Raw genomic sequence first — 16,828 nt, 5'->3', positions numbered from 1 at the left:
CTTAAGGGCCCCCCTTTTTGGAAAATCGGCAGGATGCGCAAGAAGGCGACGCGGATTTGGAAGGACCTACGTGCAGAGCCGAAAAGAGTCACTGTTCGGTGTGCCGCAAGTGCGTAAGGACGAACACGAGGACTCAGCCCAACGACGCCGAAGACGCCGAAGACGTCAACTCGATGTAAGCCGCCTCTCGGGTAGCCGTGGAGTTCCGTCCGGTTATGGCTGGTAGCGTGAGTCTGTTTTGTATTTAGTGTCTCACACAACTAACCGAGATTTTTGATACCGTGAGCGCGTATTGACGCTCAATTACCGCATGTCTAGCCGGCTCCGGATATCGCGTAAAAGTCTCTCCGTCTTGCGTGAATTAAGCGCCGACAGTCTCTTCTCGTTGCCGTTTCGTTTGCCGTTCGTTTTGTTACCGTACCGTCCTACTGTTACCGTTTCTTTTTGAAGATACCGATTGCTACTGTCTTTCCGTTACCGTTTCTTTTTGAAGATACCGATTGCTACCGTCTTTCTTACGATACCGTTTTGTTACCGTTTTTGTCGCGTTATCACCGTACCGGTAGTACCGTGGGTGAATGTCCGCGGACGGATTTTGCTCGGGGACGTTCTCCGCGAGACCGCTGTTACCGCCAAGTTAGCGTCTCGGCGAGAAACGTGAAAGCCCGCAAAAATAGCCGTTCCGCGACATCTAATTTCTGGCCGTTAAGCTACCGTTGTTTAAAGTATATTTATTTGGCCTTCACCGGCCGTGTCGGATGGTCGTAATATAAGTCATTTGTTTTGCTGGATATCGTCGGATCAGCTGCGAATTATCGTGATCGCGTTTCCGAAATTTCGTGTAGTTATCGAAATTTGTTCTTGTTACCGATTGATTGGGTGAATGGCCTTACTACCGTATTAAACCATTTCTGCTGTATCGACTCAGGCCGAACGAGATACGCATCTTTAACCTTGTAACCGAATCATTGAAATACATTATTGTTAGATTTTAATTATTGAGTTGTCCTTGTGTTCGCCTCTCACTCCAGATACCTAACGTCAAATAAAAGAACTGCGCCCCTCTGCCATATACTGAGCGGCCGAGCATTTTTAAGAACTGTTCAAGTTACCGATACCGCGGTGCGATTACTCGCACCTGGCGCCCATTTCCGGTTACCGATATTGCGTGAGTTACCTTGCTCCCAAATTTTGTGGAGTACCGCGAGTTACCGAATCGTGCAATTATTGCCGATTTCGCGAGTTACCTTGCTCCCGACGAGCGTGGAGTACCGCGAGTTATCGAATCGAGCATCTATTTCCGATACCGTGAGCTACCGAATCGAGCATTTATTGCCGATACTGCGAGTTACCGAGTCGTGCATTTACTGCCGACGCCGCGTAAGTTACCTAACTCCCGAAGATCGTGGAGTACCGCGGTTACCGATTTCCATTGGGCGTGCTCCCTCGGATCTGGCGTGATTCCGAGACTAGTTCACGTCGCAGAAAAAAGGACCAACTGGCCATTAAGAATACCAGCCCATACGTTAACTTTTTGTGGATATTGGGTGTGATTGTCTCTTTTCCAGTGAGGATTAACGTCACTCCAGTATCAACAATTGTGTCTATTTACATTTCAATTCAGTTGAAATGTTGCCTTATCAGAGAAAACAATATTATTAAGTAATAGAGGATCGTCGACAATCATCTCCATCATAAAATCACAAAATTCGATGCGTCTATTAAAATCGTCTTCGGACAACTCTTGGCACAAATGGAGTATGGATGCCATTTATTCAATTTCAAAATTTTAATGACAGATGCATGACCGATTTTGTGTTCTTGTGCAACGCGATTGATGGAAATATGGGGATTTTCAACGAAAGACTATAAAACATCTAATGCCTTATCATTATTTGTTACTGTTTTACGTCGGAATGAAAATAATAGGATCTCTAAAAGTACTGTAATCCGTACTATTCAACGTTTCGAGGACATTGGTAGCATTAAAAACCGCCCAAGATCTGGTAGATCAAGTTTTTATGTATTTTTTAATAAATATTTTGTTATTTTATGTAATTTTTTTCAATCAAATTTTGATCAGTTTTATTTATACATTTTATGTATGTTTATTTTGAATTTACACCTCGAATAATGTATCAGTTATTTTTTATGTTGGTAATATATAAAAAATTTAGATAATTATTAAAATATAAACATATTGGAGTGTCTTTTTTGGAACTTGGCCAAATCTTATCATTTATGAATTTTTGTGCTATACATCATATATACAGGGTGATTCAGAACAACCCAGGTGTCCTTGCACAGACGTATTCCTGAGTTAATTCTAAGACGATTTTTCCTTTACAAAAATTTTGTCCGCAGCTTATTTTTCAAGTTATAAAAGAAAAAAGTTATCAAATCACGGGACAAATACAGAAGATAGGCAGGAGCGGCGCAACTCCATTCGACACGGGTGATTACGGGACGCACGTTGCGATCAAACACACGTGATAAAACACGCGTCACACACACACACACACACACACGCGCGCACGCACACGCACACGCAACTTTCTCTCTCTCTCTCTCTCTCTCTCTCTCTCTTTTTTTCTCTCTCGCTCGCTCACTTACCTTTTACAAATTCAACGTCTTTATTCTGTTTGACGGATAAATAATTTTACCGAATTTACTCACGTAAATGAATGATTTATAAATCGATTTATTACTATTAATCACTGCCGAATAATTATATTCCGCTTACTTTTATTAAGAAAAAAGTACACACTACATGCAATTACAGTAATCAATACTTTCACAGATTTACACACACTCACACACGAATCTATCGGTTTGTTATTACTACCGATTAATTATTCGGTGACTAAAAATTATTCGAAGGATACGCCTAACGTTTACACAACGCACGTAACTCGATGCGGAGACAGTACTCGATGTAAACAATGAACCAGGTTATGTTTTTATTGAAAAGTATTGTTACGCCTGTGCTTTTCGCCGCTAATGCTGTGTGTTACAGCTGACGGACCGATCAATAATATCGATCGGTCACTATAAGTTCAAGCCGTATGGCATTTGTAAATAAACAAGTTGTTGCTAAGAGAATGTAAACAAGGAGACAGATGTCAGATTTTCGGGAGCTGCAGAAAAGTGCGGACGCGTTTCTGCTAGCTCAGCGGTGTACCATTTAAACGGGATTGTTCTGTGTTATTCTGTTCAGTGGTTGAGTGAAATAAAGTTTCTGTTGTGTTCGTAAAAGTGTTCTTTCTTTCGTGCGTGCCGTTTATGACGGAAAGACCGTTCGCGGGCGCAACATTTTGATCCCGGACGAGCCCCCAAAACGTGTGCGTGTGCGTGTGCGTGTGCGTGCGTGCGTGCGTGCGTGCGTGCGTCCGTGCGTGTGTGGCGCGTGTTTCATCACGTGTGTTTGATCGCAACGTGCGTCCCGTAATCACCCGTGTCGAATGGAGTTGCGCCGCTCCTGCCTATCTTTTGTATTCGTCCCGTGATTTGATAACTTTTTTCTTTTATAACTTGAAAAATAAGCTGCGGACAAAATTTTTGTAAAGGAAAAATTGTCTCAGAATTAACTCAGGAATACGTCTGTGCAAGGACACCTGGGTTGTTCTGAATCACCCTGTAGATTAACATTTCATATTGTGATACGAGATAATATGTAAACAAGTAAGTTAAGGCTTATTGTCTACACAAAAATTTTAAATAACATTATGTAATTTAACATATTACAATCTATAATTTTATCACATAGTGTTTTTTTTCAGAAAATTATGATTGCATTTGACATTCTGACACTCAGAATCTTTCTATAATTCACCTATTATTTACAGTGAATCATAACTTTAATAGCTCCACTTGCTCCAATTCTGCTGGTCTCAAAGGCTTTTTTGGTTTCCTCTATTTTATAGTTATGAGTGATCAATGGCTTCACATCTATCTTGCCAGATGCAACAAGATTCAACGCATCGTCATAGCAAATTGAAAAGATATTATATCATCATGCGAAGAATACATTTTTATTAAATGTAGTAAAAATGTAGTAATGTATAATACACTAATATATCTTCATTAAATTTGAAGAATAGATTAATTTATAGATGTAAATTATAGATGCAAATCGTAGGTTATTTATTTATTTTATTTTATCTATTTATTAGTTATTTATTTAGTTAGTTATTTTATTATTTATTTATTTATTTATTATTATTATTATTTTATTATTATATTATATTATATTATATACAATAATAATTGGTTTTTGCTCTTCCTTAATTAAATTAAAAATCGTTTTAATATATATAGCCAATAGAGCAAGAGCTGGATCGATTTGCTCAAAAATTCCTTTTATTTATAAAATTCTACAGACGTTTTGGCCAAGGTACGTGGCCATCTTCAGTGTAATACAAATTTTAAAACTTAGTACATGATTAGCGAAGCTTTGGTACTATTTTTGACTAAGGAAACGCATCCTGTTAAAGTGAAAAAACCAAAATTAGGGGTATTCTCACGGCTCAAACAAGTTGTAGAAAAAAAATTATATAAATACCTCTGATAAACGTGTAGTACAATGTGGTTAGTAAAGTTATATACGTGTGAAGCCACGGACCGTCTAACTTGCAAAATTAGAAAAAATAAACCAAATTGAAAGCAATTATAAAAAATTAGATAAAACAAAAATATAAAACCATAAAAAAAAAAAAAAAAAAAAAAAAAAAAAATAATAATAATTTTGAATATCAGTACCTTAACGGTTCGTCACTACTATGTAAAAGCAATTAAAACTGTGACATGTGTCCACGGATGTGAGTGGGACTCGACTGGTAAGGATGTAGGATGGAAAGGCAAGAGGGGATAGGTAAACGAAAACTACAGGGTGGGGAATTTTTTGAGTATTGGTAGATATGAATCCGGTAATGATTCTGTGTCCTCCTGTTTGTTCATTCCTGTATTCTGTCTTTTTATATGTAGCATTTCGGAAGTTAATCTTTTACTGTAACAAGGTTCTCTGTCTAATATATCAATTTCGTCTCATTTGAAGTCATGATTAAAATCCATTCTGTGGCACGAAATTACTGAGGGGGAGCCTGATTTTTTATTAATATCCGTTCTGTGTTCTTTTATTCTAGTCCGTAATTGTCTTTTTGTCTGTCCTACGTACGTAGCGTCACAGTCTCGGCAAGAAATCTTATACACAATATCACATTGGTTCATCCTATCTAGAGAGTCTTTACCAGTTTTTATAAATTTGTTCAGTTTATTGTCACACGAAAAGGCCAACATACTGTCGTTATTTTTTAAGATTTGAATAAATTGTTCCGATAAATTTTTTACATATGGTATTGTAAAAATCTTTCTTTTGTTATTATTATTCGTATTTGCGTTGTTATTGTCTTTTTTGTTAAAATTTTTGTGTATATGAAATTTTATTCTATTTTTAATAGTTAAAAAAATAAAATCTAAAGGATAACTGTTGTTTAATAAGATAGTTATTATGTCTTCTAAATTCTTTTGTTAAAATTGTGGATGGGATAACATTAGTACCCTATCAACCATGCCAATAATAACGCCTTTTTTGTGTGTTAAAGGGTGGTGTGAATGGAAGTTTAAATATTTTCCCGAGTATGTAGATTTATGGAAAATGTCAAAGATAATGTTTGAGTTGTCATTAATAATTAAAACATTGAGAAAAATTAATCTGATTTTTATTATTAACTTCCAGTGTGAATTGTAATCTTGGATGTATCGAATTGAAAATGGAAAAGGTTTTATTTATAAGGTCGTTAGGGACTGCAATGAGGATGTCGTCAACATATCTGTAATAAAAATACGGAGTGCACGGTAAACGTTCTATGGCTAAACATTCTAAGTCTTGTAGAATAATATCCGCTATGATGGGGGATAATGGAGAGCCCATTGGTGTACCAAAAACTTGTTTGTACATTTTTTTATTGAAATTAAAAAACGTGAAATTTAGAATGAGAGAGATACCCATAACCAGTTCATTGAGTGGTATGGAAGTATGCCCCTCTATCTGACCCCACCGTTTTTTATGCTATTGGCCGTATTTTCAATCGGTACATTGGTGAACAAAGAAACAACATCTAGTGAAGCAATGCAAGTATCAGGATTGATATGTTTTCCATTGAGTTTTTTGACTAAGCTAAAACTGTTTTTTATATAACTGTTTGGTTTTTTTAAACTATTGTACAATAATTCATGTATGTATTTAGCTAAATTGTAAATAGGGCTGTTAATAGAAGAAACTATTAATCTCAGTGGAAAACCAGTTTTGTGTATCTTTGGTAGACCATAAGCTCTCGATAAAATCCCGTCAGTTTTTAATAAATAAAAATATGTGTGCTTATCGATATAGCCCCTTCCCTTCCATCTTAAAAGTAGAGTCCGCACGTTTTCGGTTAATTTTCTGGTTGGGTCCCTCTCAACTATGTGATAAGTATCTGTGTCTGAAAGAATATCTTCCATTTTTTTAATATAATCCTTTTTGTTTAAAGCAACCGTGACGTTTCCCTTATCAGCTCTTGTGAAAATAACATCAGGATTATCATTTATGAATTTCTTTGTTATTTTGAGCCAAGACCCAATCAGAAAATCGATGTTATTACCCGAGATCACAAAATTATCGATAATCGACGTAGCCTTATTCCTTTCAGAACACTGAGTTTCTTTATCATATCTTTCTATGTTTCTTTCTATGTTTTTAATGAATTCGAATGAGATCTGTTTTTTGTTAGTTACCGGTAAATTGAATCTATCGCCCAACTGTAAAAGCAGAGATACTTCATTTGGAATCGTAAAATTAGAAATGTTCAAAAACCAATTATCGCGTATTATTTCGAAATCATTTGTGAATTTAAAATTATCAGGTGTGATGTTAATGTTAATATTTTCATTGTTATTGTTATCTGTTTTTTTCAAAGACCAAACATCACCGATACGATCATCTGTTTTTCTCTTGTGAAAGGAATAATTAATCGATTTTATCCTAGATTTCTTTTCATTGTTCTGCAGTGCAATAAGCCAATCGATCTTTCGATCCTGATCCCCAATTTTTTGGTGCAACAACCTTGACACACGTCTTTCCTGACTTATATTATATTATTATTTATTTATTATTTTATTTATTATTAATTTACTTATATTAATTTTATTTATTTTATTTATTTAAAAATTTTTTAATGACACATGTTTGTCATTAATGTAATCTTTTAAACATGTATCTGTCGAAACACTTATGTTTTGATTACAAATGTCGCACTGTATCTTAAAATCACCTTTTTGTGTTTAATATTTCCGCGACCAATCTTTATATTTATAATTATATCTTTGTTTTATAGTATGCAAAATCAAGTGATTTTTTGCATCCACAGACAGAACTTTTGCATCACAAATAATGCATTGTAAAAATGTGTTATCAAAATATTTGAAATATAGCTTTATAAATTTTTTAAATTTTATATTAGTCTCATATATAAAAATGTTTTTATGACATGAATTTATATGCTTTTTTGCATTACTCAATGTCACATAATTATAATTCTTGTAACACAATTTACAAGTAGCCCTAAAATCGGGCAATTTTTTATAATATTTCCATATTGTATTTTGTTTTTTAATATTATTTTCTTGCGTATTTTTAAATTTATTTAAATGTTTGTTTTTTATATGAATGTCCAAATATTTTTTTATTGAGACACTGATATTTTTATCTGTACATTTTCTGTACATATACTGTACATATCCTGTACATTTTATTTTGAAATCATCTTCTTGTGTCATGTATTTTCTTGGCCACATTAACTCTTTCCTTTCTTCTTTTTTTTCAAAAATTTTCGAATGCCATTGTTAGATTAATTGTTGGGATCTTTGAATATCACACAAGCTTCTTTTTTGAAATTATATATATTAATAAGATAACTTTTCCTCTTTTACATGTTTACACCACACCTCTTTTTCTCTTAACTTCTAAAGAACACAGAACAATATATATATTAAGATAGGATACTCGCTACGCTCTTATTATCTTACGGTCCTATAGATGGCGTCACATTATTTATCACCTTAATATAACTCATATTTCAACACGCCTCCTTACATTTATATTAACTTCCTTTTATAATATCAAATTACTTAATGTTTAACATACTACCCAATAAACACTTATTGGTATAAATATAGTATAATATACATATCAACAGTTTAGAATTGGTATAGGTATAAATGATAAACGATTCTTATACCGTATAATAGTATACGTTTAAAAATTCGTAATATAAACATTTCTTAAACGTTTTCAATTAGTATAGATGTAAGTCATAAACGGTTCTTATACTGCTCAATAATATACGTTAAAAAATTGTAATAAATATACGATTTTAAAACATTTTTTATTAGTATAAGTATATAATAACGCAGCGCTCGGAATTAGTTGCACATTTCGGGCCGATTTCCGAGACGACGCCTCCTGTTCCCCCACTACCGCCCGGCCGCTGGAGCCCGAGCCGCCGATAGCTCTGGCTCAGGAGCGTTTTATATTAGAAATAGGCTGGATTGTTTAGGCATCTTTCAGGAAATCGTAACATTTTCTTCATTACATAAATAATGTTTATTTTTATTAATACATAATATATATATTTAATTATTAATGAAAATAAACATTATTTATGTAATAAAGAAAATATTACTATTTTCTGAAAGGTACCTCAACAACCCAGCTTATTTCTTATATAAAACGCTCCTGCGCCAGAGCTATCGGCGGCTCGGCCGCCAGCAGCCGGGCGGTAGTGGGGGAACAGGAGGCGTCGTCTCGGAAATCGGCTCGAAATGTGCAACTAATTCCGAGCGCTGTAATAACGATTCTTTTAACATATAATACTATACGTTAAAAAGCGTAATTATTATATATTTTTTTAACATTTCAAATTAATCTAGCTCTACAAATAATAAATATATTTCTTACATTGTATAATAGAATACATAAAAATATTGCAATAAATATATTTTCTTTAAACGGTTTTAATACTTAATAATTTAATATAATAGATTAAGTATAATAATAAACGATTTTTATACGCGCAATACTAATTGTTAAAAAATTCCCTTTATCCCGTTCATTTATTACAATTTTTACTGTATATATATATAGTAAATATATATATATATATAGTAAAAAAAGCAGTTATAATAAAAAACGAGCGAAGACGCGGGAACACGGTTCCGCGTGAATCACGTTCCTATGCGCTTGCGCTGAGTGACTTTTGTTTATGGGTGTGTTTCTTTCTAGCTTTCAATAGTGTCGCATTTGTTTTATCATCACGGCAACTTAACTCTCAGTTATACCAGCCGTAATTCGCTCTTGTCTAGTTTATGTGGTCCGTTGAAATAACAATTAAGTCTGCCCAAACTAGTATCAATTGCAATAAATGTAAGTACCCAATAAAGTAATTATTTTATATAAATATACACAATAGAAATGCTATAAATTATAAATCAAGGATCTCTAACCTAGAAATGATACGCGCGTTTCATATATGTTTTATATACGTTTAGGAAATGTTTAAAAATGAACATGTGCCATGAACATGTGCATGTGGACAGTTGTGTTTTAATAATTATATATTCGCGACTTCGCTTTTTGTCTACGAAGGTTGGAGAACTTTGCTATAAAATATATATTACAATATATATTAAATGCATATTAACTTTTCTTGTATAATCACATATATATTTTATATTAAAAATTATAAAGTATATATATATATATATATATATATATATATTGTTACGTCCTGATAGATGTAGAATTTTTTCGTTGGGCTCGGCGATCGACGTAAACGGACCTGACCGCACGAGCCGAGCGGCACGTTTAGGACTTGCGACGGGTCAGCGACTGGAAGAGTCGTTTTTACTCCGTCAACAAGTCAACCGCTCGTGGTTCCCTTTTTGGGTCAAGGAATTGAATCCCTATTACCCGGGGCGGAACCTTTGTGCGCAATTTGAGAGGGAAGGTGTGAGGGGGGTGACGAACGAGGAGGGTGTGGTTAAATAAAAAAAAAACAAAAGTTTAATTTATTAAAGACAACATTTTAATTTGATTGGATTTATAATTAGGATACAAAACTTAATTCTTAATTGCAGGTGCTAATAATTTTATTTGTGTATTCTTTACAAATGTGTGTGTGTGTGTGTGTGTATGTGTGTGTGTGTGTGAGTGTTTTATTTTTCCGGAGGGAGGACAGAAGAAATAATAAAATAAAGAGAAATGAACTGACTTACTCGTTGCAGAGTAGTTTCGGATCGCGTTGAATATGTTCGGTGGTTCTGAGCAGGCGCCCCGTTGAGGGAAGGTGTTGTATAGGCGTCGGACCCTTTTGTAAACGAGTGGGCACCCTACTGCGGGATGGTGTCGTCAGGGTGATGGGCCTTCTACTTGAGATGCACCACGAGATGGTCGCGACAAAGTATCAACTGATTTTACTCTTTGATTCGCGCCCCCGAACTACTCGAAAAACTGTTTCGAGAAACTGAGCTAAACGGAATAACTGCGCAAACTGCTTGAAAAACTGTGTGTGATTGTGGGTATAATTGCGCTTGGAGCCACCAAAACACGGGTTTTTATACCCTTTCCTTGGGGTGGATCCATTTGGAAAATCTTAGGTTTTTGAAGCGGGGATCGAATAGGAATTAGTCTTGTGAGAAGATTTTTAATGTGGGGGAGGATGGCGTCATTTTTAACTAATAGGATTAGGTTTAGGTAATTAAGTTACTTGGAATGGGGGTAGGAAGAAAGGGGCCCTAACGAATAAGGAATAGCGTCGTTTCGGGTCCATATGCGATGGGGGTAGGTTTTTGAGGTGGCGTAACCCGGTTGGTGTTAATTAGTATAGGTGGGGTGCATCGCAGTGTCTTAAGATCTAGGTGGGCGTAGTCTTTAGACCGTACGACGGAATAAAGGGTGGTCTATAGAGGTGCTTGCCCCGATTCCCGGCTTTCGGATTGGAGGGTTGAGAATCGGTATATGAGTTCGCGAGGCCTTGGGTCACTGATCTAATAAATTTGACAGTTTACGACTGTCGCGTGGCCCTGGGGTCGCGTGGAGAGTGCGATTAATGCATCTCGGTTTCCCAGACCTACTGAACACGTGCACCGTATCAGGTGTCATGCCTTCTAGGCGTGCGACTGTGGTCATTACCCGATCGTCACTCGGTAAAATCCTATCTATTAGGGTTCCCGTAGGCAGAATCCAAGTATATGGCTAGCTAGTGCCAGTTTTTATTTCCTACTTTAAACATCTGGAGTCGACTAAAGACTCCGGTTACCGCAAGTTTTGACTTTTATGATTTTTCTGACGACGATAGGCACGCTGACCGACCAAGGTATTTTCAAATATCTATCCCCCTTGCTATTTTTCTCTGTGAGAAAGTTCGAGCTCATGGTGTCTCGTGAGAAAAACAGCTCTGGCGTTATAATATTCTTTAAAAGTTTTTTGTTGGTCCCGTGTTTACTAGGTCTGGTATTTAATAAAAGGAAAAGAATCGTGAAGTCTGATCAGGACGTAACAATATATATATATATATATATATATATATATATTTATTTATTTATTTCTTCTTTTCATTACAGCGTACAAGACTAGCGTCAATCGGTGGTGAAAATCAACGTTGTTGTGTGATGAGCATGTTACGATTTCTATTAACGAACAAATTAGCAACGCACTTTAATTGGGCTGGACGGAAAAAGATTGCTTTTAAAGGAAAAAGACTTATGAGCGTTATTTACGGTATATATATAATTATTATTAATTTTCTCAACAAAAGTTTCTTATCCAATTAAATAAAAAATATGTAAATATATTTATCATTTTCTTAGCAAGTGCCAAACTAGCCTTCAATGAGATAAGTGGGCCATATACGGGAGATAAGATTATTGAAAGCGCTGTAAAGGACTGGTTGAAGTTAGCAAATAATCGGTTAAGTTATTCTATTACTAAGAAAAATATTTAATTATTTTCATGATCTCTTATGTATTTTTCATATTTTATTTAATAGAAAATTAATCATCATTTTTTAATCTATTTAATAAGAAAACCAACCTACTTTTTATAATTCATATTAAAACTGTATGTGAATTTCTTATTTTTATAGTATTCTTATAATAAATCTTCTTATAACAAATTATGTACTTTATTAATATAATTTTTAAATTTTATTAGCCTACACATACACGCACGCGCGCATGTGTGTGTGTGTAAAATGTTAACCTTACGTTTATAAATACGTTTATAAATACATATATAAAATGGGATTAGTTAGGGACATGTCCACCAATTATACACGTTTAATTTATACGTTTCTTATACTGTATAGCATGTTTATATAAATACGTTTATAAATACGTTAAAAATACGTTTCATAAATATGTTTATAAATCCATTTATATACGTAGATAAAATGGGATGGATTGCGGACATGTCCACCGATTATATAGATTTATTTCATACGTTTCTTACACCGTATAGTACGTATAGTTCTATGGATTATTATACGTATCTTATATCAATTCGTGTTTATTGGGTACTTTTAAACTTTTGAAATTTGTCTTTACTCAATGGCTTATTGTTAGTAAGTAAATCAGCAATATTTTGTTCAGTATCGACTTTTACAACATCAATAACACCTTCCATATAATTTTTATTCACAAAATGATAATAAACTTTTATAAATTTAGAATTCTTTGTGAAGTTTCCATATTTTGCAATACGTAATGCTCCTGAATTATCCTCAAATATTTTAATAGGCTTTTCAATATAAAAGTCAAAGTTCTCTAAAATATCTTTCATGAATTTTATCTCGCTTACAGCCTCTGATAACGCTACATATTCAGCAGAAGTAGAAGACTTTGTTACACTTCTCTGTTTTCTAGTATTCCAAAATATTACATTACCAAAAAGCCTTACTATACATATAACCTGTCGTCGATTTTCTGTCTTCACTATCACCTGCCCAGTCTGCGTCTACATAACAATCAAGAATCTCTGTATTTTTATTTTTCTTATAAATTAACTTTAAGTCTTTTGTTAAGTATAAATATTTTAACACTCTCAACGCATACTTGTAATGAGTTACATTATAACAATTCTGAAATCTACTTAAATAGTTAACGCTAAAACTTATGTCGGGCCTGGTTCCTGAACTGATATATAAAAGTGCTCCAATTATATTTCTATATTGTATATCATTAGATACAACATCTTCTCGTTCTAATTTTAAGTTAGTTTCCATCGGTGTTTTATATAACTTTGAATTTTCAATTTGGTATTTTCTAGCTAGTGATTCATTATAAGATTTCTGATCTAGAGTCATAACATTTCTTTCATAATCATACTCAATGTTAATTCCTAAATAGTGTTTAACTTCACCCATATCTTTCATTCTAAATCTGTTTGACAACAATTTCTTAATTTCAACTATTTTCTTTTTGTTTCCACAGCAGATCAATAAATCATCGACAAATATAATCAAATATATTATATCATCGTTACTAGTTAACACATATAAACAATAGTCATATTTACTACGTTTAAATCCTAGTTTCTTCAAAAATTCATCAAAACATTCATACCATGCTCTCGGACTTTCTCGCAAACCATACAGCGCTTTTTCCAGTTTACAAACTTTGAACCATCTTCATAACCTCTTGGTTGTTTAACATAAATTTCTGATAAAACTTTATCATTTAAAAATGCTGTTTCCACATCCATTTGTTCTATAATTAAACCCTTTTAGCAATAATATGACAAAAAAATTTTTAGTGTTTGCATTTTAGTCACTGGTGAATAAATATCATCTACTACTTCCTTTTGTTGAAAACCTCTTACAACCAATCTAGCTTTAAAATTATTTTTGGATTTCTTTGTATACACCCATTTTACATCTAACAAGAGGAGGACGCGGACTTTGGGTCACCGATTTCAAAGAAATTTTTATATGGTATAGTACTCTATCAGAAGAGTACTTTAGTAAAAGGATAGGGCGCAACGCTCAGCCGTTTTCGAGAAAAATTGATTTGAAGTTCATGGCGTCCCTTATATTCCGCTCCTGTTGGGTCGATTGTCGAGATGGCGGCGTAGCTCGGGCACTTAGGCACAGTTCCATCTTCGTTTAATTTTAATTCTTGTTTATCCGTCTCTGAACAATCTTCTAAATTTTCATCACCTGTTACAGAATCACTTGAATTTTCACATTCATCAAGACCTATACATCTTATATCATTTTCTACTATATCTACATGTCTAGCAACCACAATTCTATTATTAATTAAAACTCTATATCCAACTTTATTATAGCCTAACAGAATTCCCAAGTCAGCTTTTCTATCCCATTTTGAAGTTCTATTTTGTTCTGGCACATGTACAAAGACCCTACTACCATACATACGTAGATATTTTGCACTCGGTTTCTTACCAAACAATATTTCATAAGGTGTCTTTCTTTCTATAGTATTAGCTAGTGTTCCATTTTTGAGATAAGCTGCTGCTAAAACTGCCTCTGGCCAGAATTTAACATTTACTTTTGCTTGTGCTAATAAACATCTGGCTATGTCCATAATTGATCTATTATATCTTTCGGCTGTTCCATTTATAACACATATAATCAAAAGGCTCCATATGTTAACAAACGAGAAATATAATGGAATGGCGATAAGAGCCGTCGCAAGATGTTAGTGCTAAATTTTTAATTTTTCTTAAAGAAATTAGTAAATTAGTCTACATGAGACAGTTAGATTGTACACCGATCTCAGATCGAGATACCTAAAGTGTACGAAATTTTAAAGTACATTGTTCTCATATATCGAGAAACTTAATGTACGTATAGGAATTATTGGAAACAAAGGAAGAGAGAAAAAATATCAGGGCGTGTTCCATTTAATTCATGTACATACGGTGGACACGTATCTATAAAAATTCCTTTTTCTCTGACTAGCTGATAAATATTTCTATTTAAATATTCTTTCCCATTATCACATCTCAGTTTTTTTTATAGTTTTCCCAGTTTTATTTTCTACCTCATTTATGTATTTTATTAAACACTTATAAACTTCATCTTTGGATTTTATTGCAAAAACTTTGGCTGCTTTACTGTAATCGTCAATAAAAGTAATAAAGTATTTTTCACTATTCATACCTAGATTTCTATGTGGTCCATTTAAATCAGTATGAACAATTTCTAAAATTTTTTTGGCTCTAGTTCTATTATTCTCGAAAGGCAAATTGTGCATCTTGTTTTCTATACATATTTTACATTTCATATATTCAGTGCCTATCTCACTAAGTATACCATCTAACAGTTGTTTTTGCATAAAGTAGTTAAATAATTAAAATTCACATGGCCTAATATACGATGCCATTTTTCTTTCATACTTATGTTACCGACTTTATTATAATTGCTCGTTACGTTAACCTCTGATTCATTACACGGGAAACTTGTCATTTTGTATAACCTACCTTCCTTCCATGCTATTGCAAGAAGTCTATTAAATATATCATAAATCTTTGAGTTATTACCTGCTGATATAATTTTATTTCTTTCTGTTACTTGAGAATAACTAATTAAATTTTGTTTTATTTCTTTTACATAAAATACATTCAATAATGTTACCTTTTTTTTTCTATTATAAATTGGAAATAAAGTATTTACTTTTCCTACTTTCGTTGCTTTCAATATTCGACCATCCCCAACTTTAACGTTAATTGGTTCGTTCAATGTTATACATTTGCTAAAATATTTTTCATTATTAATTATATGATCAGTGCACTCACTGTCTAAAAGCCAATGTATTTGATTGCTCTCCTTAACCTCTCTATTCAACAAGTTCACTTCAACTATAGTGTGGAATACTCCTCCACTAGCTGCTTCTTGTCCGTTCTGATTTCGTTGCCAGTGATGCCCTCCACCACGTGAAGTATAATGTTCTCCGCGGCCGTTGCCGCGCCTATGGTAACCGCCACCGCGCCACGTGCTTTGCTGCTGACCTCTTCCGCGCATACTGCCACAGTGTGGTCCTCGCCATGAACCCTTGCTGCTTTCCGTACAGTCCTTCTTATAATGTCCAAATTTACACAATTGAAGCATCCTTGATCCTTCGGATCTCTCCATTCCCGATTTTGTTTAGACTCCGTAACAAATGCATTTGATTTGGAATTTTTACTTTCACTTTCTTTGTTTTTTAGTTCAAGCATTTTTATCTTGTTTTTCACATATTCCACGGTTTGATCTTCTGTCTTGAGTGTATCGATCAAATCTCCGACGTAACTGTAAGATTCCGGCAGCGTTCTTAACATATAATTCAGTTTTTCCTTTTCTTCTACCTTTGCACCTGCCGCCTTCAGTTCATTTATGGATTTTTCAAAGTCACTAAAAAAGGTTGCGAAATCACTGTAGTTTTTTAGCTTTATTTTTTCTAATTTATTTCTTAACACAATCTGCAAAGCCGTTGACTCTTTCAAGTACATCGTCGAACTTCTTAATTATTTCGTACGCTGTTTTTTTATCACTTACAAATTCCAACTGCTTGTTCGTAATTGCACTGTAGATGTAATTTATGACTTTCAAATTATTTTGTTTCCAGTTTTCAGCATTGTCTGTTCTTATTGTTTCTCTTGTAATTACCATTTCACACTTTTTCATTTTCAAGTACATCGTCATTCTCTTCTTCCAACTACCATAATCTTCACCGTCAAACACTGGTATTCCATGACTTTCGGCCATTTTTATTGTTTTTTTTTTTTTCTTTATTA

At 33.9% G+C, this 16,828-nt stretch overlaps 1 long non-coding RNA gene across 1 annotated transcript; it reads left to right on the top strand.

Moving 5' to 3' along the window:
* The first annotated feature begins 7,054 nt into the window (after positions 1 to 7,054).
* LOC136999716 (uncharacterized) lies at positions 7,055 to 12,469 on the top strand. The gene is made up of 3 exons (XR_010890038.1): positions 7,055 to 9,457; positions 11,656 to 11,812; positions 11,902 to 12,469. It is a non-coding gene; the product is annotated as an uncharacterized lncRNA (long non-coding RNA).
* The last annotated feature ends 4,359 nt before the right edge of the window (positions 12,470 to 16,828 follow it).

This window comes from Linepithema humile, chromosome 1, assembly GCF_040581485.1.
Source record: "Linepithema humile isolate Giens D197 chromosome 1, Lhum_UNIL_v1.0, whole genome shotgun sequence".
Lineage (NCBI taxonomy): Eukaryota > Metazoa > Arthropoda > Insecta > Hymenoptera > Formicidae > Linepithema > Linepithema humile.
Note: the sequence above shows the minus strand (reverse complement) of the source record. Positions and strands in the feature narration are given on the sequence as shown.